This window comes from Pipistrellus kuhlii, unplaced genomic scaffold (assembly GCF_014108245.1).
Source record: "Pipistrellus kuhlii isolate mPipKuh1 unplaced genomic scaffold, mPipKuh1.p scaffold_m20_p_3, whole genome shotgun sequence".
Taxonomy (NCBI): Eukaryota; Metazoa; Chordata; class Mammalia; order Chiroptera; family Vespertilionidae; genus Pipistrellus; species Pipistrellus kuhlii.
Window position 1 is genome coordinate 77,526,803 of NW_023425529.1, and position 11,180 is coordinate 77,537,982.

Consider the following 11,180-nt stretch of genomic DNA (forward strand, 5'->3'; position numbering starts at 1 on the left):
AGAGTCAAACCAGGCCTCTGACTCTAGAGGCTATGCTCAATAAATAGTTATAACTTTTAACAGAAGAAAGAGTGAGTGGCCTGTGTGTGTGTGTGTGTGTGTGTGTGTGTGTGTGTGTGTGATAGTGAGAAAGCTTTCTGAGATCCTGCTACTCATGCCAGATTTTCTGGTCCTGATTAGGTACTGCCTGGCTGCCAGGAGCTGTTATTATCACTCACTCCGGTGCCCTGTCACTGGGCCTGTGGGGACTTGCCCTTCCTTCCTGCTCTCAGCCTTCTTATGCTGATGACTGTACTGGAAAATCCCATACTGGCTGCTGCCATGCTTACCAAACACAGATTGTACGTGCTGCTCTGAACTTCCTGCCCACTCTGTCCCATGCCTGCCCCTACCCAGGGGGCCAGTCTACTTCCAGGCCAGGCCTTTCTCCATCTGTTTTACTCCTGAACAAGTAACTAAGTTTTCTCTATGCCACATTTCTCCACGGAGTCCTGTCCCTTGTTCTCCCTGAAGGAATTCATCCCTCCCACCCTCTTTTACAATCCTTTAACTGTTGGCTTATGCTCTCTAGCTCTTTCTTCAACCTACTTTAGATTAAGTTAATGCCAGGCCTATTTTGTTAACCCTTTCCAATATCTAATTCCCTTTTTCTCAAATGTAAATATCTGTTGTGTTGAATTGAGTCATTACAATACATTCCTTCAACACAAGAATGGTCTGGAAAAGTTCAAATGAATAAGTTTGCTGAGAAAAAAAAGGTCCCTGAAAAGGAGAAGTTTAACAAGAGGGGAAAAAACAATGATAATTAGAACAACAATGTCCAATAACCAATATTTTCAACATGTTTCGAAATTGATTACCAAATGCCAGGCGCATTTGGGTCCTCGCCCTCCTGGAAGATGAGTTCAGTGACTTGTTGAAAGCCACACAAGTCTAATGATGGCAGCACTCAACTCCCTGGCTTCGACTTCAAATCCCCATCTTCTTCCTAAAATCCTTTTTTTTTTTTTTTTTTTAAGTACAGATGTCTGTCTCATCAGCCATCTCATCTGGGTCATTTGAAAACTTCAAGCAGAAATCCTCCAGCTCAGCATTAATGTGTTCTCCAAAAGGCAGCATCTTCAGAACAGAAACCAAAACAATGAAAACCAAGTACAAATGGCTTCTGGCTTCTCTTCAATGGTAGCAAGTCTTAGTTCTTTCTTTTAATTCCCCACAGGAGTTGTGGGTTTTCCAAGGGTTAAGCAATGAGACATGAGCTCTTAGGAAATGAAATTTTCAGGAATTGCATTGTCTGTCCTTTCTTTTGTGGAAGGAAATGCTATGTAGGCATTCTTGTTCTTACATTTTATTTCACTGAATGCAAAGTTAACTAGACTAAAAAGGGCCAGTTTGGTAATGAGTTATTTTTATCCTCCTGCTGCTACTATAACAAATCTACATACTTGGTGCATCCACTCTTTCTGACTCTTATCTCCAACAAGAGAATCGAGTATGTACTTTTTGAGGACATCAGTTCATTTAGGATGATGAGACAAGTTTAGAAAAAAAATCCCTCCATATAAGAGGTCTATAGGACAAATGGACTTCCTCTTCTAGTCTAAATGTCCTGTTTGTACTCATAGGATTGTAAATAGCAAAGTATCAAAGTGAGAAATGGCCCTTCTGCTGAGTAAAGCAAACCCCTCTCTAACTCTTTTGTTACTCCTCCTGACTTACTTCCCCTCTTAGGGCTGGTGCCTTCTCCCCTTTCAGGTCTCTGCTCAAATATCACCTCCCAGAAGAGGCCTCCTAAAATTGCTCCTCCCCCACTACCTCCTATCCCCTTGCACTCCTCCCCTTTATTTTATAATTATTATTTATCACTCTCTGACATTATATTTTTTTCTGTTTACTTACTTATTGTCTGTTCCCTTCAATTGGAAGATATGACCTTTATGTGAATTTGTTTTTGTTATTGCTGTCTTCCCAGAAACCAGTATCCTGAATTCAATCCCCTGAGTCAGATTCAGGATACCACTTATAAGGCAGTTATATATTTTTCCTCATATTCTGGAGAAACTGCAGAGTTTGGGATGACAAGTTTGCACACTGCTACTGATTTTTCATTTTAGACACTGAGGAGAGGGACCTCCTGATTCATAACTTTTCTATTTCCTTTGCATTACAAGCACAGCAAGCTATAATATTTCGGTGAGAAGGAAAAGCCCAGTAACTGCATCTTATCTCAGATATCCAAGCCAGGAAACATGTGTTCTAGATTTGTTGGAGAGATTCTAATGCACTCAGTGCCTCACATTCACCCTGTGGGTTCCTTTTAATATTTTGGTCCATTTTTTAACCTTATTTTCTTCATAGCCAAGAAAGAGAGAAAGATTAACTTATTCACTCAACAAGTAGTTCAAATGGCACACCTCTGAGAGGTTCCCTCACCATAATGTCTCACAAATTCCCCACCCTTCTATTGTTTTCTAGTTTATGACACTCAATTTCTTTGTAGTATTTTCCTCTGTCTAAATTATATTTTTATTTGTGTTTTACATGCTCATCATCTTTTCCAATGGTCTTAGGCGACCCTGCTAGCAGTTTTCTTAGGTGACCCTGTTAGCACAGGTTGGGAACTGCTGCTGTAGAGCCTAAGACCATTGGAAAACACAGATATTTACATTACGATTCATAACAGTAGCCAAGTTATGAAGTAGCAAGGAAAATCATGTTATGGTTGGGGGTCAACACAACATGGGGAACTGTATGAAAGTGTCGAGGCATTAAAGAGGTTGAGAACCAATAAAGAAAGAGAAAGAAGAGAAGGCTTTTGAGAGGATGCTAATAAAGTGAGTTTTTAGGACATGAAATTATATGTCTGTGGTAAATTCAGGTAGAAACGTCCAAAGGGCAGTTTATGTAAATGAATCTGATGTCAGAAGAGATCTCTATGCTGTAATCCTTCATCTGTGACTCATCAACACATGGTTAGTCTGACTAACAAATTGAGAGCATGAGCTCACTTGGGAGAATGTAGAGATTGAGAAGAGCAAGGAAGGGCAGAGCTGTGACATATCTACCACTTAGGGGGCAGGTAGAAGGAACTTCGTCAGGGCTAGAAGAACCAGAAGACTGTTTTGTTGTGGATGGCAAGAAAATTGACATTTATAAGATGATAGAGAATGGTCAATGGCAGCAAATGTCACAAGGGATCTAAGGAGCAAAGGTTAGAAAAGTGTCCACTGGGTTTGACAGTCAAGCTTCGCCACAGCAATTCCTCCTTAGGAATGAGAACAGAAGCTTGATTGAGAGGGATTGAGAATGGACTTTCTGGAAGGTGAACAATTAAGAAAGTGAATTAATACAGTGCCCTTAGAAAGCTTAGCCTTGAAGATAAGGAGAAAAGTAGTTTGGTTCTGTGGAAAAAGACTTGATATTTATTACTCAAAAATAGGTTAAAATCATGCACTTGAAACATGTGCAGTTTACTGTATGCCAATTATAACTCAGAAAAAGTTATATTTTAAAGCATTTTAGAATTTCACATAATATCAGTATCTTCTCACTTGAGAATAAAATTTCAATTTCATAACATATTAAGATATTTCCTCGTGTAAGAATGAGAAAATTTTAGGATGAGTATTATGTAAACGAATACTCCTTTTTTTACAGATAATAATAAGACCAATAGTAATGAAAGTTCTTTTTTTTTTTCTTCTTCCTTTTTGGTAGGAAAAAAAAAGGCATTATGACCTGGAATATGGGCCAGCATAGAGAAAGGACTGGATTTATGGTTGCAGTTTGTTGACTCTTATAGACTAAGTGGCTAGACATTAAACTAGATTATGACCTATAATGAGGCAAATAAAAGCCAAAATAAGACATCCAGGGGGGGCACTTAAAAGAGTTTCCTGAGCACAGAGAAACAGGCCTTAGTGTCATTAAGGACTTCATTTAGGGTCATAATGGTAAAAAAAAAAAAAAATGTATAGTGATATATTGGATAGAGAAAGGAGAATAATATCTAAGTCAAATATTCTTTCAAAGGTTCAGCAATTGACCTACCACTGTCCTAAAAATTGAAGTGAATAAAATGCTAGGCTTTAAACAATTTCCCAATAGTTAGTAAACTCAAAGATGAGACAGGTAAATAAAACTAAAGAGAAATAAACATTGACTCAGTGAATGCTGTTTATTCCAAATGCAGCCATCTAGATTTTCCTTTACAATATTTTCACATATAATAGAAAAGCATGAAAGAAATAAAAGGCCAATAAACTAAATATTGGTGTGTACAGTGCTTTACATTTTGTCAAAGCAGACTTGTCCTCATTCAATGCTTAGGATAATTCAGAAAGGCAGGCAGGGTTCCAGATCTCCACTCCCATTACCCTCGGGGTGATGCTTATCTCTGGGTTTTCACACAAACAGACCCTGAGAGGTAATAAGTTTCCCTTTGAACTGTCTTGTTTTCCACAACATCATTCAGAGAAACATTTCTCCAAGACTAAAAATGCAATAGAGTAAGCAGGGAAAAGTGGAAAGGAGGCATTTTACGTCTGTTGAAATGAGTATAGTCACCTTAATTTTTAAAAGACTCTAAGCACTAAAGGTAAGTGACATGGTTACCAACTTACTAACTAGAGAACTAGACAGGAGGCTAAGTGATTTAACCATCTCCTTCCAGATTGCAATTCATGATTAGAAAAGCAAATTCCAGATTTGTAGATAGTCATTATGATGTTCAGTACCCTGTGACCTGGTGGAGGGGGGTTGGGGGAAGCAAAAGGGGAAGGGAGAGTGCAAAATATGATGATTCACAAGGATTCATAAAAAATATTCAGCAGTAATTTAGTATCCAATGTACTAGCATCTTTAGTTATTTATCACTTCCAATTTTCCTGAGCCTTGTTTGTCCCCCCAAAAGAAAAAGTAGCTGGTATTTGTAAAGCCTTTACTAAGGACTAATCATTTTTCCAAGCATTTTTCATGTATTAAGTCATTCAATTATCACAACTACTCTATGAAAAGGTGCTATTTTTTTAATATTTATTTACAGATGAGTTGGCCATGACACAAGTAGGTTAGATAATTTACCCAGTTGGTGCACAGCTGATGAAGGTAAGAGCAGAAATTCAAGCCCAAACAGTCTGGAATCAGAGCCCTTGTCTAGCTATCCTCTACTGTCTCCATTTTATTTGAGGTCAGAACTACTCTTTTCTGGAACATTACAACAGCTCTCCAGCTGGTCCTCATTAAACTTACCTCTTTTTCCAGTATTATTTTTTAATTATAGAAATAATATATGTATACATTCTCCAGGTAAAATAGTATAATAGCATGAATTACAAAACCCCATTTGGGCACCAGCTGCAATCCTAAGTTTCTCCCCAGGGTCTGGTGTGTTTCCTCTCAGATACTTTTCTTCATATGTATATACCTGTAAATATTTTTGCAGGTTTTTTTTTATATACTTTTAAAAGTAAATGTTATATCATTCACTTGCAAATGTTATTTGTTATTCATATAAATGTCTTTGAGAGCATGCTAAATCAAAACAAAAAGAAGAAAAACTCATTCCCTTTCTTGAAAAATGATCCCCATTGCACAACAGAGATGCCAGAGCCCTATTTGAAGTGCTATGCTTCTCTTCATTCAGTATTAGTGGAATCGAGCAAAGTCTTCCCAAAAGAAAAGGTCAGAAAAAAAAAAAAAATTAAAGGTGCAACAAGCATATTCTTATGCACACAGAAGAATAAAAGACCCATTTATAGAAGCTAATCTATAGGTAAAACAATGCATAGATGACAGCATGCTCACCTAGGGATTTGCCAGGCAGTGAGGCCAGATCCAGTTCCTGATAAAGTCTAGATAACTATTCAGCTTACTCTTGCCTTTCATCTCCATAGCAACCTGGAGTATTGGGATAATATTGCGGTTCCACTTATTGAACGAATCCTTTCATGGGCTTGAATGTGTTTACTTCTTTACTTGTTTACTATTTCCAGAGTGTAAGCTCATGAAGACAGGAATTACATCTCCTATTTCCTGCTGCAGTGCCATTCCCTAGCTCAGTACCTGGCACCTAGTTGGAGCTCAACAAATATTTGTTGAATGAGTGAATAAAGCTAGAAATGTCTGACTAGTGCTGCTTATCAAGGTTCATGGCTCTGTACCTGGACTTTTTAAAGCCCTAAAAAACCGGCTGATTTGATCACCCATGGCCACTGTACATTGACCTGAATAATTACAAATTTACAGCCAACACTAATAACAACTCTACCTGTGGCTGAGTAGAAAGAACATAAGCTTTAGAGTCAGTCACCTGAGTTAACAAACATCTCCACCATATGCTTGCTGTGTGACCCTGGACAATTTTCTTGACCTCTCTCCTCAGTTTCCTTATCTGCAATAATAAAACTAATAAAACCTTTAAGATTTAGTGAAGATTAGCAGTGGAGGGAGGGGAGAGGTATTAAAGTGTTTGTAATGGTGAGACATTGAGTAATTGTTCAATGCTGTTAGTCCTGTGCCTATTTCTTCCTCCACCCACTTACTGCTCTCTTTCAAATAAGATGACTTTGATTTTATTTTCCCTGATAAGCATTTCTCTTCTCTCATTTTCATTTGTGGCAATCCGGGAACAACTTCTTTCTCTTCCAAAGCTGATCTGTTTTGCTGGGATCAGCCCAGGGCTCTGGGCTCTGGGGATTACTGTTGAGCTAAGAAGCATATGGATCAAATCCAAGGGCTGCCGTACAGAATGGATGTGCCATTAAAATAAAGTCTAAACCTTTGTGGCAATTCTATGGAGCACAATATACATTCCAAAGTTATAGCACCGTTACCAAATGCGATGTTCAAAAAACCACCCCCAAATTACTCATCTCATTATAGAAATAAACCACTATGTTGAGTATTAAGACAGACACCTTGTAGGCCGAAACCGGTTTGGCTCAGTGGTAGAGCGTCAGTCTGTGTTCTGAAAAGTCCCAGGTTTGATTCCGGTCAAGGGCATGTACTTTGGTTGCGGGCACATCCCCAGTGGATATGCAAGAGGCAGCTGGTCGATGTTTCTCTCTCATTGATGTTTCTAGCTCTCTATCTCTCTCCCTTCCTCTCTGTAAAAAATCAATAAAATACATTTAAAAAAAAAAGACAGACACCTGGCATTTGAGTATAAAGTTTTCTCCAAAGGTCCCACAACTGTCATATCAAACCAGTGAAAGATATTTAAACATAAAAAAGTAAAGCCTTTAACTTCCTTCCACCTGATTTAGACTTCCACCCTGTGTGTGATACTCTTTATTCAGCCCCCACCACTTGTGCTACTTCAAATTATTTTAGATCTACCTAAAAGCTCTTATTTATAGAGTCTTAGAGCATCAGAAACACTTGCATTTATTCTGTCATGTACAGATCCTAACAAGCCATCCTCTGGCTTTAAAAAGAATTTAAGGAGACTCAACTAAACACAATTCTTTTCCTATTAGCAGCCTCGTTCTTTTCCAGCATTAAACTGTCTTCCCACAAATCAGTGGGGCAGATCTATTAGGCTGCTACCCGAATGATCTCCTGGCACTTAGACGTGCCTTTAAAGCATGATATCCATTACTTCTCCTTCATTCTGCATTGCAGCCTTGCACACAATGCCAGGCTTGTTGAGAGCTGTGTTCCTACTCTCCTGTCTCCTGGTTAGATTGCAACCACAGCCTTTGAATGGAGATCAGTCCGGGCACCTTATAAATCTTGTTTAAAAAAATAAATCAAATTCTTGCTTTGAGTCCTGGGGAGTGTCAAGAATAGTTGGAGTATTTTCTTCATGTGCCCTTGGCCTGAAGATTACATCGCTTTCTCAAAGATTTAACAATAGCCACCAGGTTAGAGTTATAGTCAATAGGATTAGCTAAACATACTACACCCCAGAGACAAGCAGCAGCTTGATTACGGGGCCACAGCACACCTGTTCATAAGAGCTGATCTCAGGGAAAGTTCAAACCCTGAGGAATTCACACACCACTCATGCATCATCACAAAAAAACTCTGAAGTGGAAATTAACAGCTATGTGGGCCTGAACAGGCCAATGAAGAACTGTATTTTCTTAATTCTGGATTTCAGGATACTTTTAATATGTAAGATACACCCAGCTCTCTGTGAGCCTTTGTTGAGTTCAGTAACCAGCAAGTGAATTTCATAGCAATCCCAGTGGAGAAAAAAATCTGAGGCCTCCAGTTGCACACCAATATCCACAGGAAGGCAGGGCAGATGAAAAACTGGGAAATAAATATAAACCATATGGCTAGCTAAGCAGCAGTTCTGCTGGCCAAGTTTTGCTGGGAGGAGAGAGGAGGCACCCAATCAGGAGCAGTATCTCAGGACCTAGATCTTTCCATTCCCCCATCATCTTTCATGCATCATGGCTTTCCAAGGGTTGGTGTCTCACTGAAAAATGCCTGATAATGTAAAAGTACAGCCTGTTTTATGATATTTTTAGTTCCTTAAATCAGCTTGTTCAAGTAACTTAATTCTTTAAAGATGGAGTAGAGATAAAGAGAAATTCGGGTTATAAAATTAATCCTCAAAATATTTCATTGGCTGACTGGTTAACTATGATATTCCATTAGTAATATGATAAAGCAAAGATAAAAACAGTAACTGAAAAATGGACACATTTCAAAGTGACAAAAATCCCAAACCAGTTAATATTATAAATTAAAAGTTAGAACTTCTCTTCTCTTCTCTCCTCTCCTCTCCTCTCCTCTCCTCTCCTCTCCTGTCCTCTCCTCTCCTCTCTCTTTCTTCTTCTTCTCCTCCTCCTCTCCTCCTCCTCCTCCTCCTCCTCCTCCTCCTTCTCCTTCTCCTTCTCCTTCTCCTTCTCCTCCTCTCCTCTCCTTCTCCTTCTCCTTCTCCTTCTCCTTCTCCTTCTTCTTCTTCTTCTTCTTCTTCTTCTTCTTCTTCTTCTTCTTCTTCTCTTCTTCCTCTCTCTCTCTCTCTCTTTCTCTCTCTCTCTCTCTCTCTCTCTCTCAGCAGTTTTGCTCCAACCTCAACCCAAGTCAAACTACTTAAATTACAATGATGAAATCACAGCTTTGCTCTGGGTATTTGGAACTGAGATCTACACTGAGTGGCCAGATTATTATGATCTCTGAATGCATAATAATCTGGCCATGTAGTATGTGTATGTATATATATTGGAGGCCTGGTGCATGAATTCGTGCATGGGTGGGTCCAGCCAGCCTGTCAATGGGGTGGGGACATGGGCAGTTGTCTGGCCTGCCTGCTGGTCAAACTCCTGATCGAGGGGACAATTTTCATATCATCCTTTTGTTATATAGGCTGTACACTGAGTGGCCAGATTATTATGTGTTCAGAGATCATAATAATCTGGCCACTCAGTGTATGTTACATATAGCTTATAAAATCATCCATCACTCTAAGGAGATCCAGCCAGGCCATCAGAAAATTTTGTCCCTTCCTTGGCAGTACAATGAATTTAAAACATTCTGTTATTTTGTTGCATTTTTTTCTGCTGGTGGTGAGGAGTGAGTTTGGGAGAGGTGGGGTAAATGTTGGGAAGTTTTTGAGCAGAGTTTTTGTCATGCCTCAACTGAAATGGTTAATTAAGTACAACAGAGATTCCTTGTTATATAAAACTACGAAGTTATATAAAACTCCTTAGTTTTTAGGGAAAGTTCACTCCCATTTTAAATGTATTCTTTAGATTTGTCATTTGGTGATATTGAAACACAAAAAAAACTCAGAAAAAAAAGGAGGAGCGGGGAAACACTGACAGTGTGAACATACCAACAATTTTTAAGAACAAAGACTAAGACAACCATATGGTAGACAAAAACCTCCTTCTCGTATAAAAGTCAGCGTAAATCACTTTGAGGTGAGTGGGAGAATTATCTGCTGATAATCAATTGTAGAAATGTGTCTATAAACATCCTTATTGGTAAAACTCCATCCGCCAGTTTCTTATAACCAAGGTCCACTTTAGCAGCTACCACAACTGACCCAAACTGCCCTACAGGAAATGTATGCAAGTTTTCTTCCTAAGAACAGTTATCAAAAAAAGTTTTAAAAAAATCTTTGACCAGAAGAATTGGGTCACAAGATAAGAGAGACACCATTCCCTTGAATATCATTAATTCTTGGTTTTTAAGGAAACATGGTTCCCATTAGGCCTAAGAGAGTTTCTTAAATGTGGCCTACATTCAAGCATAATTATCTTTTTTTTTCCCAATTGGCAAACATACACTGCATAACCTTGTTATAAAATCTCATAATTAAAACAGTTTTGAATGTTATGAGCCAAATGATCTGACCTAAAATGCAGTAAGATATAGAATAATGAAGACAATTAGAATAGCCTGATTCTATCTTAGCCCTGTCCTCAGTGTTTTGAAACAACAGTTTTTCTTTTTATGCAACATGATGTTTTATCAGTGGGTGTGATCCTTAAATTCATTGGGAGAAAAAGTGAGAAATGCTACAGCCTTATCAAGTATTCAGGAATAGCTTTAAATATTATTTTAAAAGTACAACCAAGACTAAAACTAAAGCATTTGCACAGGAAGCTTTATGGAAGTGGGAATTTAGTCTGTCAACATTAAATTATTTATGCTATTGTATTTATTGGGGTTTTTATCAAGTAGTACCTCAGAAACATGCTGTGGCTTAGGAGAAAAAATATTTGAAAGGTTTGGACCTAAGCTGGTCAACACTCACTAACACTCTCAGAAATGCCATTTCTCATCTGTAAAATGGGACAGTGATTAATACCCATTCTGCAGTATTGTATTAAAGACCAGATATAATCATTAGAAGTAAATTATACCTCAAAAATTAAACAAATGTTTTACTTGTCACTATACCTTCAAATATTAAGAAAAAAAACAGAGAAATGACACATGCTAAAATATATCTTAAACATATTCACTAAAATACATTTTTACAAATTATGTGAGCTATGAATAAATACAGAATATGCATCAAGAAATATAAGGTTATACAGATGTGCATTAAAAAATTAACATGGGGCCGAAACCGGTTTGGCTCAGTGGATAGAGCTTCGGCTTGCGGAATGAAAGGTCCGAGGTTTGATTCCTGTCAAGGGCATGTACCTTGGTTTCAGGCACATCCCCAGTAGGGGGTGTGCAAGAGGCAGCTGATCGATGATTCTCTCTCATCC

At 38.3% G+C, this 11,180-nt stretch overlaps 1 long non-coding RNA gene across 1 annotated transcript; it reads left to right on the forward strand.

The window, feature by feature from the left end:
• Nucleotides 1–3,013: 3,013 nt before the first annotated feature.
• Nucleotides 3,014–3,205, forward strand: LOC118729267. Its single transcript, XR_004991175.2, has 2 exons — nucleotides 3,014–3,052; nucleotides 3,084–3,205. It is a non-coding gene; the product is annotated as an uncharacterized LOC118729267 (long non-coding RNA).
• The last annotated feature ends 7,975 nt before the right edge of the window (nucleotides 3,206–11,180 follow it).